General features: G+C 44.0%; 1 pseudogene; it reads left to right on the top strand.

Annotated features, from left to right (window-relative positions):
- The first annotated feature begins 5952 nt into the window (after positions 1 to 5952).
- The window catches only part of LOC119267241, a 50694-nt pseudogene continuing 37156 nt past the window's right edge, over positions 5953 to 19490 (top strand).

The raw sequence follows: 19490 nt of genomic DNA, 5'->3' as shown, positions 1-19490 counted from the left end.
CAAGCGCACCCTCCACCCTTGTGGGCCCCCTGTTGCTCCACCGACGTACTCCTTCCTCCTATATATACCTATGTACCCCCAAACGATCAGATACGGAGCCAAAAACCTAATTCCACCACCGCAACTTTCTGTATCCATGAGATCCCATCTTGGGGCCTGTTTCGGAGCTCCGTCAGAGGGGGCATCGGTCACGGAGGGCTTCTACATCAACACCATAGCCCCTCCGAGGAAGTGTGAGTAGTTTACCTTAGACCTATGGGTCCATAGTTATTAGCTAGATGGCTTCTTCTCTCTTTTTGGATCCCAATACAATGTTCTCCCCCTCTCTTGTGGAGAACCATTCGATGTGTCCGTGTAGGGATTGACAACCCCTATTCGTGTTGGTTGCGAGGATTTATTTGTTTTCTGCGGGTACGAGGGACTCGCGTGTAGCCTCCTACTGGATTGATACCTTGGTTCTCAAAAATTGAGGGAAATACTTACGCTACTTTGCTGCATCATCCCTTCCTCTTCGGGGAAAACCAACGCAGTGCTCAAAAGGTAGCAATGTTATGTCTTTCTTGACAATTTTCCCTTCATGCTTCATGATTCAAAAGTTGTCAGGAATGAGATATTTAAATCCATCATTTTCTCCCTTGGAGTTATCTTGGTATAGATTTCACCCAATGCCTTCCCTAAGGAATGTTGCTTATTGTGGTGTCTATCAATGATACAAGTTTTTCTCCTATCCTCTCGACGAAAGGAGTTGTCATCTCCTTGTTGATCTCAATCCAATCTATTGTTTTTTCGTTAGTGGCAGAATTTCACCTCAGTTTTGAGATGTTTTCCATAAGCCCACAACAAGCTTACTCTTTTCGTTGTTGGTTTCCAACAACTCCGTTTGACCCTTCCCCTAAGGATGCCTTTTCAAGCTCTTTTGTGGCAGAAGTTGGCATCTTCTTCTCCATCCTTTCATTTAAAAGATCTATATTGTTTCATTTCTTCCGGTGGCATCGTGATGTTGCTCTTTCCTCTCATCATCTCATATTGTAAGGACCATGTTCTTTTCATGCTTATCCATTTAACCGGAGTGTTGCGCCCTCTGCTCAAGTTCTTTTCATCTTATCAAGTTTCATATCTCTTTTCAACCGGAGTGCTGCCCGAAGTTGTTCTTCCTTGTTCCTCTTTTCTAACAGAGTGTTTTCAACTTTGTTCATCTCCGTTGTATTCCTTTCTTGAAATTGGTTAGCCTTTCAAGGTTCTTTGGTTTCACTCGTTTGTCAAAGAAGCAACTTTGTTTTACCTCTTATCTTCCTCTTCCTTTTCCCTCCAGTGCCATCCTAGATCTCGGGACGAGATCCTCTCGTAGTGGTAGGGTGTTGTAACGCCCCGAGACCGTTGCGCCAGGTGTCTTCCAGTTATTCGCTGTTGTTGCCTTGTCATTTGTTTGCGTGTCATGAATTTCATATCATGTCATCATGTGCATCACATTTGCATACGTGTTCGTCTCATGCATCCAAGCATTTTCCCCGTTGTCCCTTTTGCATTCCGACACTCCTATGTCCTTCGGCGCCCCTTTTTGTCTCTTTTCTTGAGCGGGTGTTAAATTTTCTCAGAATGGACCGAGATTTGCCAAGCGGCCTTGGTACGCCACCGATAGACCGCCTGTCAAGTTTCGTGCCATTTGGAGTCCGTTTGATACTCCAACGGTTAACCGAGGAACCGTAAAGGCCTCGTGTGTGTTGCAGCCCAACACCCCTCCAAAGTGGCCCAAAACCCTTCCAAAACCCCTCCATTCTCTCGGCCGTTCGATCACGATCGTGTGGCCAAAAACCGCACCTCATTTGGACTCTCCTAGCTCCCTCTACCTATAAAAACATCTTCCCCTCTGAAATCCCGGATGAAACCCTAGATCTTTCCCCTCTCGCCCGCGGGACATGTCCGTCCCGGACCGGATGTAACTGCGCCGCCACTCCCAGCCTCTCAGCGCCTGCCACGTGGTCTCCGCCACCGCGCACCGCCGCCCGGCCCATGGGGCCCGTAGCCGGCCCGCTCGGCCTGCGCGCACCGCCGCACTCCCGCGCCTCTGCGCCGCCGATCCCGCGCCGCCACCGGAGTTCTTCTCTGTCCCGCGTCCGCCGGCGCCGCCTTCGCCGCCCTGCGCCGCGCCCCTCCGTCGCTTGCGCCAGACGCCGCCGCGGGGCACCGCCGCCGCCGCCCGCTCCATCCGCAGCGCGCCCCTCCGCCTCCTCTGCTCCTCGTCGCCGGCAGTGAGCTCCGGCCACCTCCTCCCCCTCTCCAGATCGGTCGTCCTCGTCTCCCTCCTCTCCGGCGAGCCCGCTCCGGTCATCCTCGATCCGCGTGCCCCTGAGTCAACCCAAGATCTGAGGTCTAACCCCCCCTCTTTTTCTCCAAGTCTTTTCAGTCTTCAATAATTTCAAGCACTATTCATCATGCCATAACTTCTCATCCATAGATCCGTTTTGCATGCATGAGATATCAAAATGTTCATCATGTTGTGCTCTTCATTTTGTTCCATTGTGCCATGCTTGTTTGAGTCTATCTTGATGCCCAAATGTTTGATGCAAGAGTGCTATAAAATGTTAGTTCCTGTTTCTTATCAGCTTATGAGCATTTGTCATTTTTGCCATGATTATTGTGTGCTCCATATGGGCATGAGCTCTACATGTGTTTTGGGATATGTCATGCCATCTTTACAGGGGTGTATGCCATGTATTTTTGTGATCAATATGGTGACTAGCACATGCATGCAAAGTAGCTCTCATGATGTTACTAATTTCAAGGACTTGGAATTTCACCAAGTCTTTTCCCAGCTGTTATTTTAATGCCATGTATTCATGTTGCTACATAGAGATCCATGCTTCTTTTGAGTATGTTCAGTAAGGATGATTTTGACATATGGTTACGCTCTATCCATCAATGCCCCTGTTTGCATTTATGGAGTGCCCTAGCATGACTCAATCTTGCTCTACTTTTGCTATAAAATGTTCCTGGCAGATTGTTTACGTGTTAATCAATTTTGCCAAGGTTGTTGTAGTTGATCCATGCATGCTATGAGATTGTTCTTGCCATGGATAGCTTCTTGAACATGTCTTCTTGCTGGTAGTATGCTTAGTTTGTCATGCAATACCTTGTGTTGAGTGCATCAAGCTCGCAAACATGCCTTCATAATTCTGTTTATGCCATGTCCAGTTTTTCTGCTAAGTCTGAATCTGTTAACGAAACTTGCTATGTTTACATGGGTGCCATCATATCTTCTGATCCTTTTTGTCTTATGGTCAGTAAGGGACTTTTTTTATATGCTTTGAGTAGATTCATGCCATGCCTTGTATTGCTATGATCTGATCCTGTAGCATGTTGTTATCTTGCTCTAAACATTGCTTCCTGGTGTTAATTCCTGACATGTTAGTTTTCTCACTAAGTCTGTGATGCTGTTATCTTTTGCACTTTTGCCATGCTTGTTTGAACCTGCTCTTGTGTGATTTAGCCGTAGCTCAGTTTTCATCTTTTGTCAAGCATCTTGATTATATCACTGCCATGTGCTTTCTTGTTATGTTGGAGTGCAGTAGCTTAGTTTCTTGTTGCATTCTAGATGGCATCGTGATGTTAATCGCAGAATTGTGTCATTCTTGTTTTGCTTGCCATTTGCAAACCGTGCATCCGATTCCAGTGATATTTATATTGATTTTGACCCAAATCAACTCATCTTTCCAGAGGAACTTTTGGATTGCTAAGTTGATGCCTGGTTCAATCGTTTACTTTCGGAGCACGCATATGCATTGCATACCACATCTCACATATCATGCCATGTTTTGCATCATGTTGCTTGCGCATTGCATTGTGGTTGATTGTTGTTTTCCTTCGCTTGTGTTCTTGCCTTGGGTAGAGCCAGGAGACGAGTTCTTGATCAAGGAACCCATTGAGTACGCTTATGAGGATCAAGATTACGTCAACTCGAAGAACTTTGCAGGAAAGATGACCATAGCATCGAAATCACTTCTATCTTTGCTTGCTAGTTGCTCGCTCTATTGCTATGCTACGATACCTACCACTTGCTATATCATGCCTCCCATATTGCCATGTCAAGCCTCTAACCCACCTTGTCCTAGCAAACCGTTGTTTGGCTATGTTACCTCTTTGCTCAGCCCCTCTTATAGCATTGTTAGTTGCAGGTGAAGATAAAGTTTGTTCCATGTTGGAACATGGATATTGTTGGGATATCATTATTATATCTTGTTTAAGTAATGCACCTATATACTTGGTAAAGGGTGGAAGGCTCGACCTTATGCCTGGTGTTTTGTTCCACTCTTGCCGCCCTAGTTTCCGTCATACCGGTGTTATGTTCCTTGATTTTGCATTCCTTACGCGGTTGGGTGTTATGGGAACCCCTTGACAATTCGCTTTGAATAAAACTCCTCCAACAAGGACCAACCTTGGTTTTACATTTGCACTAACAACCTATCACCTTCCCTTGGGTTCTGCAGACTCAAGGGTCATCTTTATTTTGACCCCCCCCCCGGGGCCAGTGCTTGTCTAAGTGTTGGTCCGAACCAGAGCCACTTGTGGTGCCACCTCGGGGAAACCTGAGGGCTAGTTTTAGCTATACGTAGTGTTCATCCAGTGTTTCCCTGAGAACGAGATATGTCCAGCTCCTATCAGGATGTCGGCGCATCGGGCGGTCTTGCTGGTCTTGTTTTACCATTGTCGAAATGTCTTGCAACCGAGATTCCGAGTCTGGTCGGGTCTTCCTGGGAGAAGGAATATCCTTTGTTGACCGTGAGAGCTTGTGATGGGCTAAGTTGGGACACCCCTGCAGGGTTTTGAACTTTCGAAAGTCGTGCCCGCGGTTATGGGCATATGGGAATTTGTTAATTTCCGGATGTAGAGAACTTGACACTTGACTTAATTAAAATGCGTCAACCGCGTGTGTAGTCGTGATGGTCTCTTTTCGGTGGAGTCCGGGAAGTGAACACGGTTCTTGTGTTATGCTTGAACGTAAGTAGTTTCAGGATCACCTCTTGATCACTTCTAGTTCACGACTGCGCTTTGCTTCTCTTTCTCGCTCTCATTTGCGTATGTTAGCCACCATATATGCTAGTGCTTGCTGCAACTCCACCTCACTACCCTATCCTACCCATAAGCTTAAATAGTCTTGATCGCAAGGGTGTGAGATTGCTGAGTCCCCGTGACTCATAGATTACTTCAAACAGTTGCAGGTGCCGATGACAACCGTGCAGGTGATACAACCGAGCTCAAGGAGGAGCTCGATGAAGATCGTGTTCGATTGTGTTGTTTCGTTTCCAATTGATCAGTAGTGGAGCCCATTCGAGGCGATCGGGGATCTAGCATTAGGGGTTGTCTTTCTTTATTTGGTTCTGTAGTCGGACCTTGATTGTATTCTGGATGATGTAATGCTATATTTATGTATTGTGTGAAGTGGTGTTTGTAAGCCAACTCTTTATCCCTTTCTTATTCAGTACATGGGATGTGTAAAGATTACCCCTCTTGCGACATGCCTACTATGAGGCTATGCCTCTAAGTCGTGCTTCGACACGTGGGAGATATAGCCGCATCGTGGGTGTTACACTTATCTAGGTATCCGGCGATCCAAAGTGATCAGGACTGGTGCCGTGGGCTAGGTATCCGGCGGCACATGTTATCACGGGTAGCGCTACTTCTCGCGATCCAAAGTGATCACGTACTGGTGTCGTGGGCATCTTCCTTACTAGGGTTGACGTACCTTAACGCCGATGACCGGTGTGGAGAGGGGGAGGATCCATGGGTGGTCAGAGGTCGTTGGCTTCGGTTGTGTGCACAATCTGAACGCCCTCTGTTGGGGCGCTCTCCGGTTGGGGTAGTTTACTTAACATCCGTGATCATGTGCTAGGTGTTGTATATTTCAGCATTGATAACGTTTGCACATGTGATGATACATATTATTTGTTGTAGGAAATGGCGGACGATGAGTTAACTGATATGATGTATGACATGGAGTTTGGAGAACTGATGGAAGACTGGATAGAAGATTGGCTAGATGATGAAAATTCAGATCATGGAGATATGTCAGAGAATGGGGACGAATTGGAAGATCTTAATGTGAGTGGCATTATCATGTTGTAATTTTTTGGTGGCATCCGACAAGATTATATTTTTGTGTTGAAAATTTATAGATGGATGAGCATGGTGATGGTCAGGAAAACAATGAGCATGATGATGGTCAGAAAAACAACTCGGAGATCTCGAATGAAGATTACATTAGACAGGTATGGAAGTGGAATTTTTTATTGGCATGCAAATTGAATTTATCCTGGAATATTATATGATAAGTACTTATGTATTTGTGTTATATTTACCAGCTTATTTCTGAATGCCATAATGCGTACGACTATTACGGTGAATCCGACGCGGAGACAGGCCTTGATGACTAATCATTAGGTGCACCTGATTCTGGGGAGTCGCAGTCGTCGGTCATGATGAGTGAGGTATGTATGTAATCAATGTTGTATGGAAGTAATGTTATACCATAGAAAGTTGTTTTCATGGCTATGTTATGATTGTGTAGGTCACAGAAGATGAGGGGGAAAAGAATGCCCAAGATACTGCTAGTGCAGATGATAAGAGGGATATGTTCATGTAGATAATACAAATGACTTCTATGTCTCACGATGTTGCATATGATTTCTACAACAGCTATGCTAGAGATAATGGTTTCAGCATTAGAAAGAATAATGTGAGGTATAGCAAAACCGAGTCACATCATATGCATTATAGGCGGTTTGTTTGTTCCAGACAAGGAAAACGTGACAGCAGGTTGCTAACCGAGGAAGGACACAACCATAGGCTCAGACCCGAGACACGCTGCCACTGCGAAGCGCACCTGACCGTGAAGCTTGACCAAAAGCGTGGGCTTTGGTATGTTGACAGTTTTGAGGACAAGCATAGCCATATCTTGGCAGGACCGGACGAGGTACCTTTTCTTTGGTCCCATAGAAAATCAAAGAGTGCCAGAAAGCTGAGCTAATGTCCATGGGAGCTGCAGGGATTAGAATTCACGACATGATGGATTCCTTCATCAGCAAACATGTATGGTATGACGGTGTTGGTTTTACTAGGTGTGAAATATATAACCTTTGCGCCAGGGAGAAGAGGAAGCTACTTTCAAAAGGTGATGCTGCCACAGCCATAGGCATCATGGCCAGTAGGAAACAAAGGGATCCTAGCTTCTTTTTCGAGTACAAGCTAGATAAGAAAGGACATATGAATAGGATGTTCTGGTGTGACTCCCAGTCTCGTCATGACTATGAGGACTTCGGTGACGTGCTTGTATTTGATAGCACGTACAATATGAACCGGTATGGTATGCCATTCATACCTTTTGTTGGCCTTAACAATCACCGAAAGACCATTGTTTTTGCTTGTGCCATAGTTACGGACAAGACCAATGAGACATATGTGTGGCTGCTGCAGACATTTTTGAGGTCCATGTGTCAAAAGATGCCGAAGAGTGCTATCACGGATGTCGACGCTGTGATGATCAAGGCAATTCGCCAAGTCTTGCCAGACGTGTGGCATCGTATATGTACGTGCCATATAGAAAAAATATGAAGTCACAAGTCCTTGAAGGAGTTCCAAACTCTTGTGTACTACAGCACATCCATGGCAATGTTTGACAAGACATGGCACGTGTTTTCCAAAAGAAGATGGCAGTCGAAAAAAACAGTAACATGGTTGAGATAGATGTATAAGAAGAGGAGACTGTGGGTCACGGCTTATCTTACAGAGGGGTTCTGGTTTGGCATGAAAAGCCACCAGAGGAGTGAAAGTATAAACTCATGCATTCACCTCCACTTAGACGGTGAAATGACCCTGGTGGATATGATTTTGCATTATGAGAACACCGTTGTACGTATCCGTGAGAACGAGGCGCGAGATGACTGCACCGCCTCACAGAGTTTACCGGTGCCGGTTACTAGCTCGAGGGAACTTGAGATAGCTGCTTCTCACGTCTTCACTCCAGCAAACTTATATATATTCCAAGATGAACTTAGGAAAATTGGCGGCATGGAGATTGTAGAAATAAAGCTCGGAGATGGATCGCAGCAGTACATCGTGGCCTGGAAGAAAAACAGGAAGAGTCGTTTTTGGGTGGAGTATACACGAGTAAATTCCGCAGAAACTATAAGGTGCAGCTGCAGAAGAATGATTTGAAAGGGTCTACCTTGCAAGAACATGTTCCATGTACTGAAGTACTTGAATATATATGAAATACCAAAGTGTTTAGTTCTTGTGCGGTTCACAAAAGACGCAAGGTTGGGACTGCCCGCGAGACGCGACAAGCGATCTGTTGGGATTTGGATGGACTAGGGCAGCTGAAAGAATGAAATATAGCCAGGTCAGTGTGTTGGCTTTAGAAGCTATGCATGAGGCTTCCAAACACCCAGCTTTGTGGGGTCAGTTACATGAGAGTTTGAAGGCTGTGATAGCTAAGAACCATGAGTATGATCAGCTAGAGGAAAATTTGAGTAAGAAAACGGCTAATCTCAGTAGGTGTGCAATTGAATATGTAGACGATGGTGAAGGCAACATAGTTGAAGTTCAAGATCCTATTAAAGTATCAACGGAAGGTGCAGCTAAGGTAGATGAGAACCGCCCTATGTCGAAAAATGGTAGGCCACTTTCGTATGACGAGATCAGAATCAGGTGGGGCGCATGCAAATTGCTAGGGCACACTAAACGCAGCAAGAAATGCAAACTAAATAAGAAGTAAGTTTTTGTACGCATTGTAGGTTATAATTGTTTTTAACTTGTCATTCATTAACTTTTCCTGTTATCATGTGCAGAAGCGGGGTGGGCGAAGAAGAGTAGAACACTTGCTAGAGTTATGTACAGATGAATCCAGTGATCTAATAGTGAGGTGTTTACAATGTGTTACTGCATACATGATATATACTCTTGCAAGAGGCCAGGACCTTGAGATAGCGCTTGTAGCATATATGGACTAAATAGGAGGCAGTCACTAGGGACTTAAATCATGGGAAATGGATAGCATTTGAGCCATTATAATGATGGCATCTTTTGTGTTGTCCACTCGAGTTATATTATATTAGAAAACTAGACGATACCCCGCACGTTGTTGCGGGAATGTTTTGCAATATATTCATAGAAAAATGGTTACGTGGAACATGCATATGTTGTTGGGGGAATCTTTTGTTTGCATGTTGTGGTGGACATTTCTCCATGCATGTTGAATGATGAGGTGGCAAACTTGCATGTTAAGAGAAATAGGTTAGTGGGGGCTAGTAGTTTAGATATAGAAGATGTAATTATGTGTGGTAATAAATAAATTTTTTCCACTCCTCTGGTTCACCACCATTTAGATATAGAAAATACCAGCTCACTTGGGTATAGAGTATAGACTTGGTACCAAAAAAACCACCATTTTCCCCGCATAAAGAAAAGAAAAACCCACCATTTTATGGCATGTTGTGTAACTTGGGCCGCTTGTCGCGATGACGTGGAGGGGGGCGACGGATGTCGTTAGACGGCGCGACACACTGCCACTCCCGTTGCTGAGCCCATTTAACAATTTTTATTTTGATTATAGCCCGTTTAAATGGGCCGCGCTGGCCACCTGGTCGGGGCGGTTCTTCCCTCACGATCTCCATGCGCGTTCTGTCTATCCACTGCGACCGCCGCCGCCACCGATCCACGTCTTTCCGTCGGTCGCGTTATGCCATGGTTTCATGGAGCGATGACTCGAACTCTTCTTCGAACGGCGAATCTGTGACTAGCCTGTAGGTACGCTCCTACTATATAATCTCCAGATAGTGCTAGGCTTAGGGTTAGGGTTCTTCATTACCGGTATTTAACGCAAGGCGTTGATTTGTGCATTATCTCTATTGTTTTGTTTAGCTCCCTACGACTATCCCTTGCTATGAATGGAGTGGCATTGCCCACGATCTGTCTTCTCGTTGTCTGCATCGAGAACCTTGCGTCGGGCTAGTTGCTTTTGATTCCTTGGACACTAGCAGACGTTTTCTTGCCTGTGGTCAGAAGGTATGTTGTTCCGTACTGTAAATATATGTTTACATTAGCTCGTGCTCGATTTACTTCGCGGTAATCCATTGTTCTTCCCATAATTACATACAATTTCAATTAATTTATGCATTTACAAAGTCCGTAGTTATGTTGTCTTTTTTACGGTCTAATATTTGTTTTAGCCCATAATAGCATATACTTGTAGTTAATTGATCCATATATATATATATATATATATGTATATCATTGCATGCTACATTTTTTGTTTATATGATTGAGAACATATTTGTAGTGCATTGCTTGTAATTGTAGTGCATTTGTGCATATATGATTGAGACCATATTTTTTCATACTGTAGGAATAAGTGAAATGTAACTATGTGGAATGGGTAGACCCGGAGTGGTCAGTGGCTACAAAGTTCTGCCTCAGAGAACTGTGGAGCATGTATGACGAGAAGCTGAGGCAGAATGTTAAGAATGCTGAAGAAAAATTCAAGTTAATTGGAGAAAAGAGGAGGACAGAGGAAGAGCTGAGATTTTTCAAAATGGACTTTGCTAAAATGGTGGATGATAAGGAGGATGCTCTCACGCAGTTGGGCAACGCAAGATTGTCACTTAGCGATCTCAAAGAGGAGGATGCTCTCACACAGTTGGGCAACGCAAGATTGTCACTTAGCGATCTCAAAGAGGAGCTGGAGAAGAATAAGATGGCAGACCATAGTTGTGCCAATCTACATCAGGTCCGGAGGGCAAAGGCTGAGAAAGACCGGGCCCGGGTGGTGCTAGAGAGAGACCAAGTGATGAGAGAGAGGGGCCAGCTGAAGCAAGAGAAGAAAAAACTTGAGTATATTATTGCAGATTTTCTCAAACAGAAACACGGGTACGTTGATAAGATCAAGAAGCTGAAGGAGATTTGCGATGAATTTTAAGTATGTTTTGTGGATTATTGTTGAACTGAATGGTCAAGTCCTATCTGCATTTTGTGCAATTAATTGTGTAAGGCCTAAGTATATTATATTAACTAATAAATTATATCACATTCGAAGCAGTTTTCCCTTCTCTGACCGGCATCCTAATGCGGGTTCTCAACTAAGCACTGAAATTCTTTTGCTTCCACCGGAGCTCCTCAATCCTACTGATCAAGGGGCCAAAAGAGTTGTTGATCATGTAATTGATGGTTCTACTGATACTGATCTTCATGATGCAGAAAAGGAAAAGGGTAACAAAAATGCAGCAAAAAAATCTATGCATCATGATTTCAAGCAACGCATAACGCCAAGGGAGTCCGGCGCAAGACACGAGGAAGATCCACCTGCGGACGCCGATCCCGAGAGATCCAGCGGCAATCATACGCACGGGATCCCAGGTGGATCCGCCTACTCCACCCAGCGCAGGATCCATGGGTGGCCCGTCTGCGTCCGACACGCGGGCTGTCTCCACCAAGCGGTCGGGCGGGAGCGAACCTGGCGCGTCCCCCTGCGCCAACTGGTGCTCGTCGACTAGCTCTCTAGCGCCTGGTTAGCTACGCATTGATGACGCCGGCAGGCGGTCCCCAGGGGGTGTGTCGCCCATGTGTCAGCTGGATCTGTCGTTGTCTCGGGCGCGGGATCCCACACCGGATGGCACGACAGCCGAGGGTGATTCTCAGGCAAAAAAGAATTTGTTGAAATTTTATTTTTTTTGTGTTGAATAATGCCAAATCAAATAAAAAAATCCAAAAGTAAAAAGGAAATGAATTACTCTTCCATGGAAGAAAAGAATGAACACAGCAACAAAAAACATTAAGCTAGAACAAATGAAGGGAGGCAAAAATGAACTGTTCTTACCTACACATCAAAAAACACAACGCGGTATAGTGATTACTTTTTGATCTTCAGAAAGAACATGTTCATTGAATCCGATTCAATTAAAGTTGAAGAAACTGACACTCATTAGCCACCTGTGTGTGAAGCACGTCGGTAGAACTAGTCTCGCGTAAGCATACGCGTAATGTCGGCCTGAGCCGCTCCATCCAACAATACCGTTGAATCAAGAATCAACTAGTGATGGCAAGTAATATGTATATACCCACGCCCACAACTCCTTTGTGTTCTACTCGTGCATATAACATCTACGCATAGACTTGGCTCGGATGTCACTGTTGGGAACGCAGTAATTTCAAAAAAAAAATCCTACGCACACACAGGATCTATCTAGGTGATGCATAGCAACGAGAGGGGAAGAGTATTGTCCACGTACCCTCGTAGACCGTAAGCGAAAGCGTTATGACAACACGGTTGATGTAGTCGAACGTCTTCACGATCCGACCGATCCTAGCACTGAAGGTATAGCACCTCCGCAATCTGCACATGTTCAGCTCGGTATATGGGGTGCCCCCTCCCCCGTATATAAAGGAGTGAAGGAGGGGGAGAGCCGGCCCTCTATGGTGCGCCCTAGGTGACTCCTACTCCCAGCGGGAGTAGGATGCCCCCCTTCCAAGTAGTAGGAGTCGGAGAGAAGGAAGGGGAGGAAAGAAGGAAGGAAAGGGGGAGGGGGCGGCCGCCACCCAATTCGGATTGGGCTAGGGTGCGCGCCTCCCACCTTTTCCCTTCCCCTCCTCTATTACACTAAGGCCCAATAAGGCCCATATACTCCCCGGGGGGTTCCGGTAACCTCCCGGTACTCCGGAAAATGCCCGAACTCATCCGGAACCATTCCGATGTCCAAACTTAGGCTTCCAATATATCAATCTTTATTTCTCCACCATTTCGAGACTCCTCGTCAAGTCTGTGATCAAATCTGGGACTTCGAACTACCTTCGGTACATCAAAACACATAAACTCATAATATTGATCGTCACCGAACGTTAAGCTTGCGGACCCTACGGGTTCGAGAACTATGTAGACATGACCGAGACTCATCTCCGGTCAATAACCAATAGCAGAACCTAGATGCTCATATTGGTTCCTACATATTCTACAAAGATCTTTATTGGTCAAACCACATAACAACATACGTTGTTCCCTTTGTCATCGGTATGTTACTTGCCCGAGATTCGATCGTCGGTATCCTCATACCTAGTTCAATCTCGTTACCGGCAAGTCTCTTTACTCGTTCCGCAATACATCATCCCGCAACTAACTCATTAGTCAGAATGCTTGCAAGGCTTATAGTGACATGTATTACCGAGAGGGCCCAGAGATACCTCTTCGACAATCGGAGTGACAAATCCTAATCTCGATCTATGCCAACTCAACAAGTACCATCGGAGACACCTGTAGAGCACCTTTATAATCACCCAATTAGGTTGTGACGTTTGGTAGCACACAAAGTTTTCCTCCGTTACTCGGGAGTTGCATAATCTCATAGTCATAGGAACATGTATAAGTCATGAAGAAAGCAATAGCAACAAACTAAATGGTCATCGTGCTAAGCTAATGGAATGGGTCAAGTCAATCACATCATTCTCTAATGATGTGATCCCGTTGATCAAATGACAACTCATGTCTATGGTTAGGAAACATAACCATCATTGATTCAACGAGCTAGTCAAGTAGAGGCAAACTAGTGACACTCTATTTGTCTATGTATTCACACATGTACTAAGTTTCCGGTTAATACAATTCTAGCATGAATAATAAACATTTATCATGATATAAGGAAATAAATAATAACTTTATTATTTCCTCTAGGGCATATTTCCTTTAGCATACGACTAGGAACCCAACAGTTCATGGGCCAGGATGCAGGCCCGTGGTGCATATTTCTCTGCTACTGGTATGCCCCACGGGGCAGAGGGCAGATGATTAGGCAATGTACTGCATGCATATGAGAGGAGCTTGACTAGGGACTCGCAGCCGGGTATATAAGCTGGTGCGACTCCCTCTCGCTAGGCGAGGTGGGACTAAACTCCCACCACCGTGTGCTCTGCCCTGGTGCGGCCATGCGATGGGCCAGATTAGATGGGCTTTCACAGGCCAGCCTAACCCGCATGCTGGACCACGCATGGGTATAGATGGCGAGGCTGGCCCATGCTTTTCCTTTTGTTTAATTTTTTTCCCTTTTCCTTTTGTTTACATAAAAATTACCTGATCCCTCAAAAAATAATATATATATATATATATATATTACCTAATTTTTATTTATTTCCGATGAATTCAAAAGGTATTTTCATCAAAGACATCTTTTTAAATATTTATATTTTCTTTTCTTATAAATAAGTGACATTTTCAAAATTCTAATAAGTATGATAATATAACTTTATTAAAAAATATAGTACATCTTATTTCAAATTCCGTTTTTTGCACACACTATTTTTAACTAGTATTACATTACTCTTCTAAATTTACATTTTAATTCCTTCACACTTTGATGATGGAATATTTTCTCTGTTATTGCAACAGTTGTTCAAATGATGGAACAATTCATCTTTTTGCTTATCCAAATTATGCAATGATGGAATGTGTGAGGATGAACAATTATCAGTAACTTTACTAAACCCCATGTACCATAATTCATGACACGGCTATTTTCGAACATTGCCAGATTATAAATATCATACGATTTGCACACGGGCACACCATGTTGCACTTGCCCACAGCATGCATAAGTCTTGCAGCATGCGTCAAGCAACACTGAAGCAGCTTTTGTGATCATTGCACCATCGAAACTCGTAAACTACACATTGAAACAACATCTAAACAGAAGGTGACATTCACCACAAATAAAGTTAAGGCCACACAAATATAGATAGCATTCTAGATTACCACCACAGGTACCATCCTGTTCACAACAGATCCAGTTCAGACACATAATACATTACATTCATATAAGCATACTAGATTAGTAGAGCTAGTTCCAAACAGTTCACACCCACATGCAGCTTTCCAAAAGTAAAACACCATCAAATCTACTGATGATGAGTAGGGCTTCCAGCTTCTGATGATCAGCACGAAGTAGGGCAACTACACTGGATACAAGGCCTTCACGAGGGCAGCATGCTGCGCCCTGATCTTTGGGTCGCCTCCGCTGACTGATGAAGCCCGTGCATGATCCAGAAGATGCTCATAGAGCCCATCCCTGAGCTTTGGCCTCGAGCAGTACGGGCATTTGAACTCCCCCCCCCCTTGTAGTAGCAAGAAAGACCCTGGTCCCTGATCTTCTGCAGCTCCTTCTCGATGAATGATTCGACATTGGTGTGGTCCACCTCATCTCCAGAGGCATACTGGACACATTAATGAATTCCATTATTACTAATATAAAACCAGTGCCAATAATACAATATAGGCTTCAGCCTACCATACATTTAGGAAAGCAAAGTTAAGCCAAATGTTATTAGAAAAATGTATAGTGAACATTAAAATATTTTAATCTGAAGTTGTGGAGCAAAGGAGGATACACATAAACTCACTTTTTTGAATTTTTCATAAACTCAATTTAGATGTTTTTTTTATACTATCAGCTCAATTACTTGCATAATCAGGCCTAGTCATTCAACATTGATTCTATTCAAGGTTTGGAAATCAGCTTTCCATGTGTTGCAAATAAACCTTAAAGGAAACAATGTCACTCTTTGAATCATGAAAGCAAGCAAGTTATACATTGGACCTAAGGCTAAGGGAAGTGAGAATATAGCTAACTAAAGGGGTGAGACATGTATTTCAATGGTGCCAAGAAGAGAAATTGAGACAGAAATTAGTGATGAGAACAATCAGCTTCAAACCTACATAGTGGAAGCTGAAACCTAAATTTTACAACAACCAATTTCATTTTGACCACTCAAGGTTTCATCTTCTTGTGGGAAAGAAAGTACATTGGATCACTCAATATATATTCTAACATGATAACATGGGATTCTGATCAGCGAGACCTGGCAGGAGTAAATCAAATTCTGGGTGTGTGCTACACTGACCTATATCTCCTTATAATCATATAGGTTTGAATGCACTATTGTACAAAAGAGCCTTCACTAACTTTCTCTCACTATTCATGTCAACCAAGCTGCCACAAAAAGTCTGGCTAACAAAATGGCCACCATAAGTGTGGCAACGTTTGGCAAAAAATGGCCACCAAACAGGCCCTAATTTTCAGGGTGGGCTTACCTCAAACACTTCATCGTCACCATAGCCTTCAGCATACGGGTCTTCGAAGTCGGTCATGTCCAGCTTCCTCTTCTTATCCACTGAACCATCCACATAAATATAAAATTACATCCATTACTACTAATTACAGAAGCCAACTACAAATTTAAATATGCACACATGACACATTGACTAGCTTATCCAAACTATGATCATACTTGCATTTTTCCATTTTCATGCACACATCTGAACAACATAGCTAATATAACTAATATTCTGCAAAACTTTCTAATTACAGGAAACCTACACAAAAGAATAATTAAAATGTACCTAAGCATTTTTTGGGATAATGTAGCAAAGCTCCTACACATATTAACATAATGCAGTAGTTACTTATGTACAACTTCAACTATAAATGCGTACATCTCCAACAAGCATCTAAAATTTCATTACTTACCTAAACAACAAAATATTATACTATAGATGAATCTTGTATCATCTAAATCAATTCATTGCCACATCAAAATTAATGCATTCCAATTCCAATATGTTTCCATCCAGTAACATTGAACCACAGAACAAATCAAATAATCATATATGTCTGTGACATTGAACTACATATCTAATAATCATATATGGTATATCTGTCCTTAAATTCCCTCTTAAATAAGGTGTTCCACCTCATACTAATTAAAATCTAACAAGAAAAAATTCCATTACTAATCTAATAAGGATCTGAAAAAACCCATCTCTCAATCCGACTACTTCTAACCTAATCTAATAATCATATGTGGTCCACCATTCTTGCACGAATAAAAACAGAAAAACCCTAATGTAGAGAAAACCCTCAATCCAACTAATCTAACCAAAGAAACTTCTGGCCAAAAACCCTAGAATCTAAAAACTACCAACTAAATGGGATAAGCACATACCTTCTGCTCCACCTGCTCCTCGTCGGAGCCGGCCTCCACCTTCTCCACCTCGTGCGCCTCGCCAGAGCCCGCCTCCACCTTCTGCACCTCGCCGGAGATCGCCAGAGCGGGCGCATCTGGCTGGACTGCATCGCTCGAGCCCGCCTCCACCTTCTCCAGATCTGCAGCATCTGCTGCACTGCCTTGGACGTCGGCACCTTCCCTCACCCATGTGCCCGCCGCAACCTCTTGTGCCTGCGCCACCAGATATGCGCCCCAATCGGGGCGCTCGCCTCCTGCGTCTGATACATCTCCGTCGTATCTACTTTTCCAAACACTTTGCCATTGTTTTGGACTCTAACTTGTATGATTTGAATGGAACTAACCCGGACTGACGTTGTTTTCAGCAGAATTGCCATGGTGTTGTTTTATGTGCAGAAAACAAATATTCTCGGAATGACCTAAAACTCCACGGAACATCTTAGAAAAAATAATAAAAAATCCTCGCCAAAGATGAAGACCAGGGGGCCCACACCCTGTCCACGAGGGTGGGGGCGCCCCCCCCCCCCGGGCGAGCCCCATACCTTGTGGGCCCCCTAATGCCCTCCGACGCCAACTCCAACTCTATATATTTGCTTTCGAAGAGAAAAAATCAGAGAGAAGAAATAATCGCGTTTTACGGTACGGAGCCGCCGCCAAGCCCTAAAACCTCTCGGGAGGGCTGATCTGGAGTCCGTTCGGGGCTCCGGAGAGGGGGATTCGTCGCCGTCGTCATCATCAACCTTCCTCCATCACCAATTTCATGATGCTCACCACCGTGCGTGAGTAATTCCATCATAGGCTTGCTAGACGGTGATGGGTTGGATGAGATTTGTCATATAATCGAGTTAGTTTTGTTTGGGTTTGATCCCTAGTATCCACTATGTTCTGAGATTGATGTTGCTATGACTTTGCTATGCTTAATGCTTGTCACTAGGGCCCGAGTGCCATGATTTTGGATCTGAACCTATTATGTTTTCATGAATATATGTGAGTTCTTGATCCTATCTTGCAAGTCTATAGTCACCTACTATGTGTTATGATCCGGCAACCCCGAAGTGACAATAATCAGGACCACTCCCGGTGATGACCATAGTTTGAGGAGTTCATGTATTCATTATGTGCTAATGCTTTGTTCCGGTTCTCTATTAAAAGGAGGCCTTAATATCCCTTAGTTTCCAATAGGACCCCGCTGCCACGGGAGGGTAGGACAAAAGATGTCATGCAAGTTCTTTTCCATAAGCACGTATGACTATATACGGAATACATGCCGACATTACATTGATGAATTGGAGCTAGTTCTGTGTCACCCTATCTTATGATTGTTACATGATGAACCGCATCCGGCATAATTATCCATCACTGATCCGGTGCCTACGATTTTTCTATATACTGGTTTACGCTTATTTACTTTCCCGCTGCTACTGTTACAGTCGCTACAAAATACCAAAAACATTACCTTTGTTGGCTTTACTTTTGTTGCCGCTACCACCACTATCATATTACTTTGCTACTAAACACTTTGCTGCAGATACTAAGTTTCCAGGTGTGGTTGAATTGACAACTCAGCTGCTAATACTTGAGAATATTCTTTGGCTCCCATTGTGTCGAATCAATAAATTTGGGTTGAATACTCTACCCTCGAAAGTTGTTGCGATCCCCTATACTTGTGGGTTATCAAGACAAATTTCTGATGCCCCGGGGAGCATAGCTCTATTCTTTGAGTCACTTGGGATTTATATCTGCTGGACACTATGAAGAACTTGAGAGATCCAAAAACCAAGATATATCCCTCAACTACGAGGGGAGGTAAGGAACTGCCATCTAGCTCTGCACTTGATTCACCTTCTGTTATGAGTAAGTTTGCGACACCTACACCTGCTTCTGCTATTCGTTCTGATATGTCGCATGTTATTGATGATGCCACTTCTGCTATGCATTGTGACGCCCGGATAATTAGGCTACAGTAATCCCACGTTAACGATGCCATGTCACTTTGATTACTGTTAGTAATCTCGCGTTAGTTCGAAACGATTCAAATTCAAAATCAAAATCAAGCAAACAATAAAAGTTTTTCAAAAATTAAAACAAAAGTGTTCGGGAGATGCCATATTTTACATAGGTCAATATGGTGTAATAAACACAATTTTATAAACTGCCTAAGTATTTTAAAATAAATAAAGACAGAAAAGGAAAATAAATAAAAGAAAGAAACTAACAGAACAAAAAAAATTATAAAAGTCCCCCTTGGCCCACCTGGGCCTCGGCCCAACTGGCCGGCCCACTCGGACCGAGCGACCCCACTACCTAACCCCCCTCTCCCCCCCGTGACCTAGCCCACTCCCCACTCCCGCACGTCTCTCATCCACCCCCCATCGATCCCGATCTGGATCGAGAAAGGGGAGGGCTCGGACGCCGCCGCCTCCCTGGCGACGCCCGCCGCC

Source organism: Triticum dicoccoides, chromosome 3A (assembly GCF_002162155.2).
Source record: "Triticum dicoccoides isolate Atlit2015 ecotype Zavitan chromosome 3A, WEW_v2.0, whole genome shotgun sequence".
Lineage (NCBI taxonomy): Eukaryota > Viridiplantae > Streptophyta > Magnoliopsida > Poales > Poaceae > Triticum > Triticum dicoccoides.
Note: the sequence above shows the minus strand (reverse complement) of the source record. Positions and strands in the feature narration are given on the sequence as shown.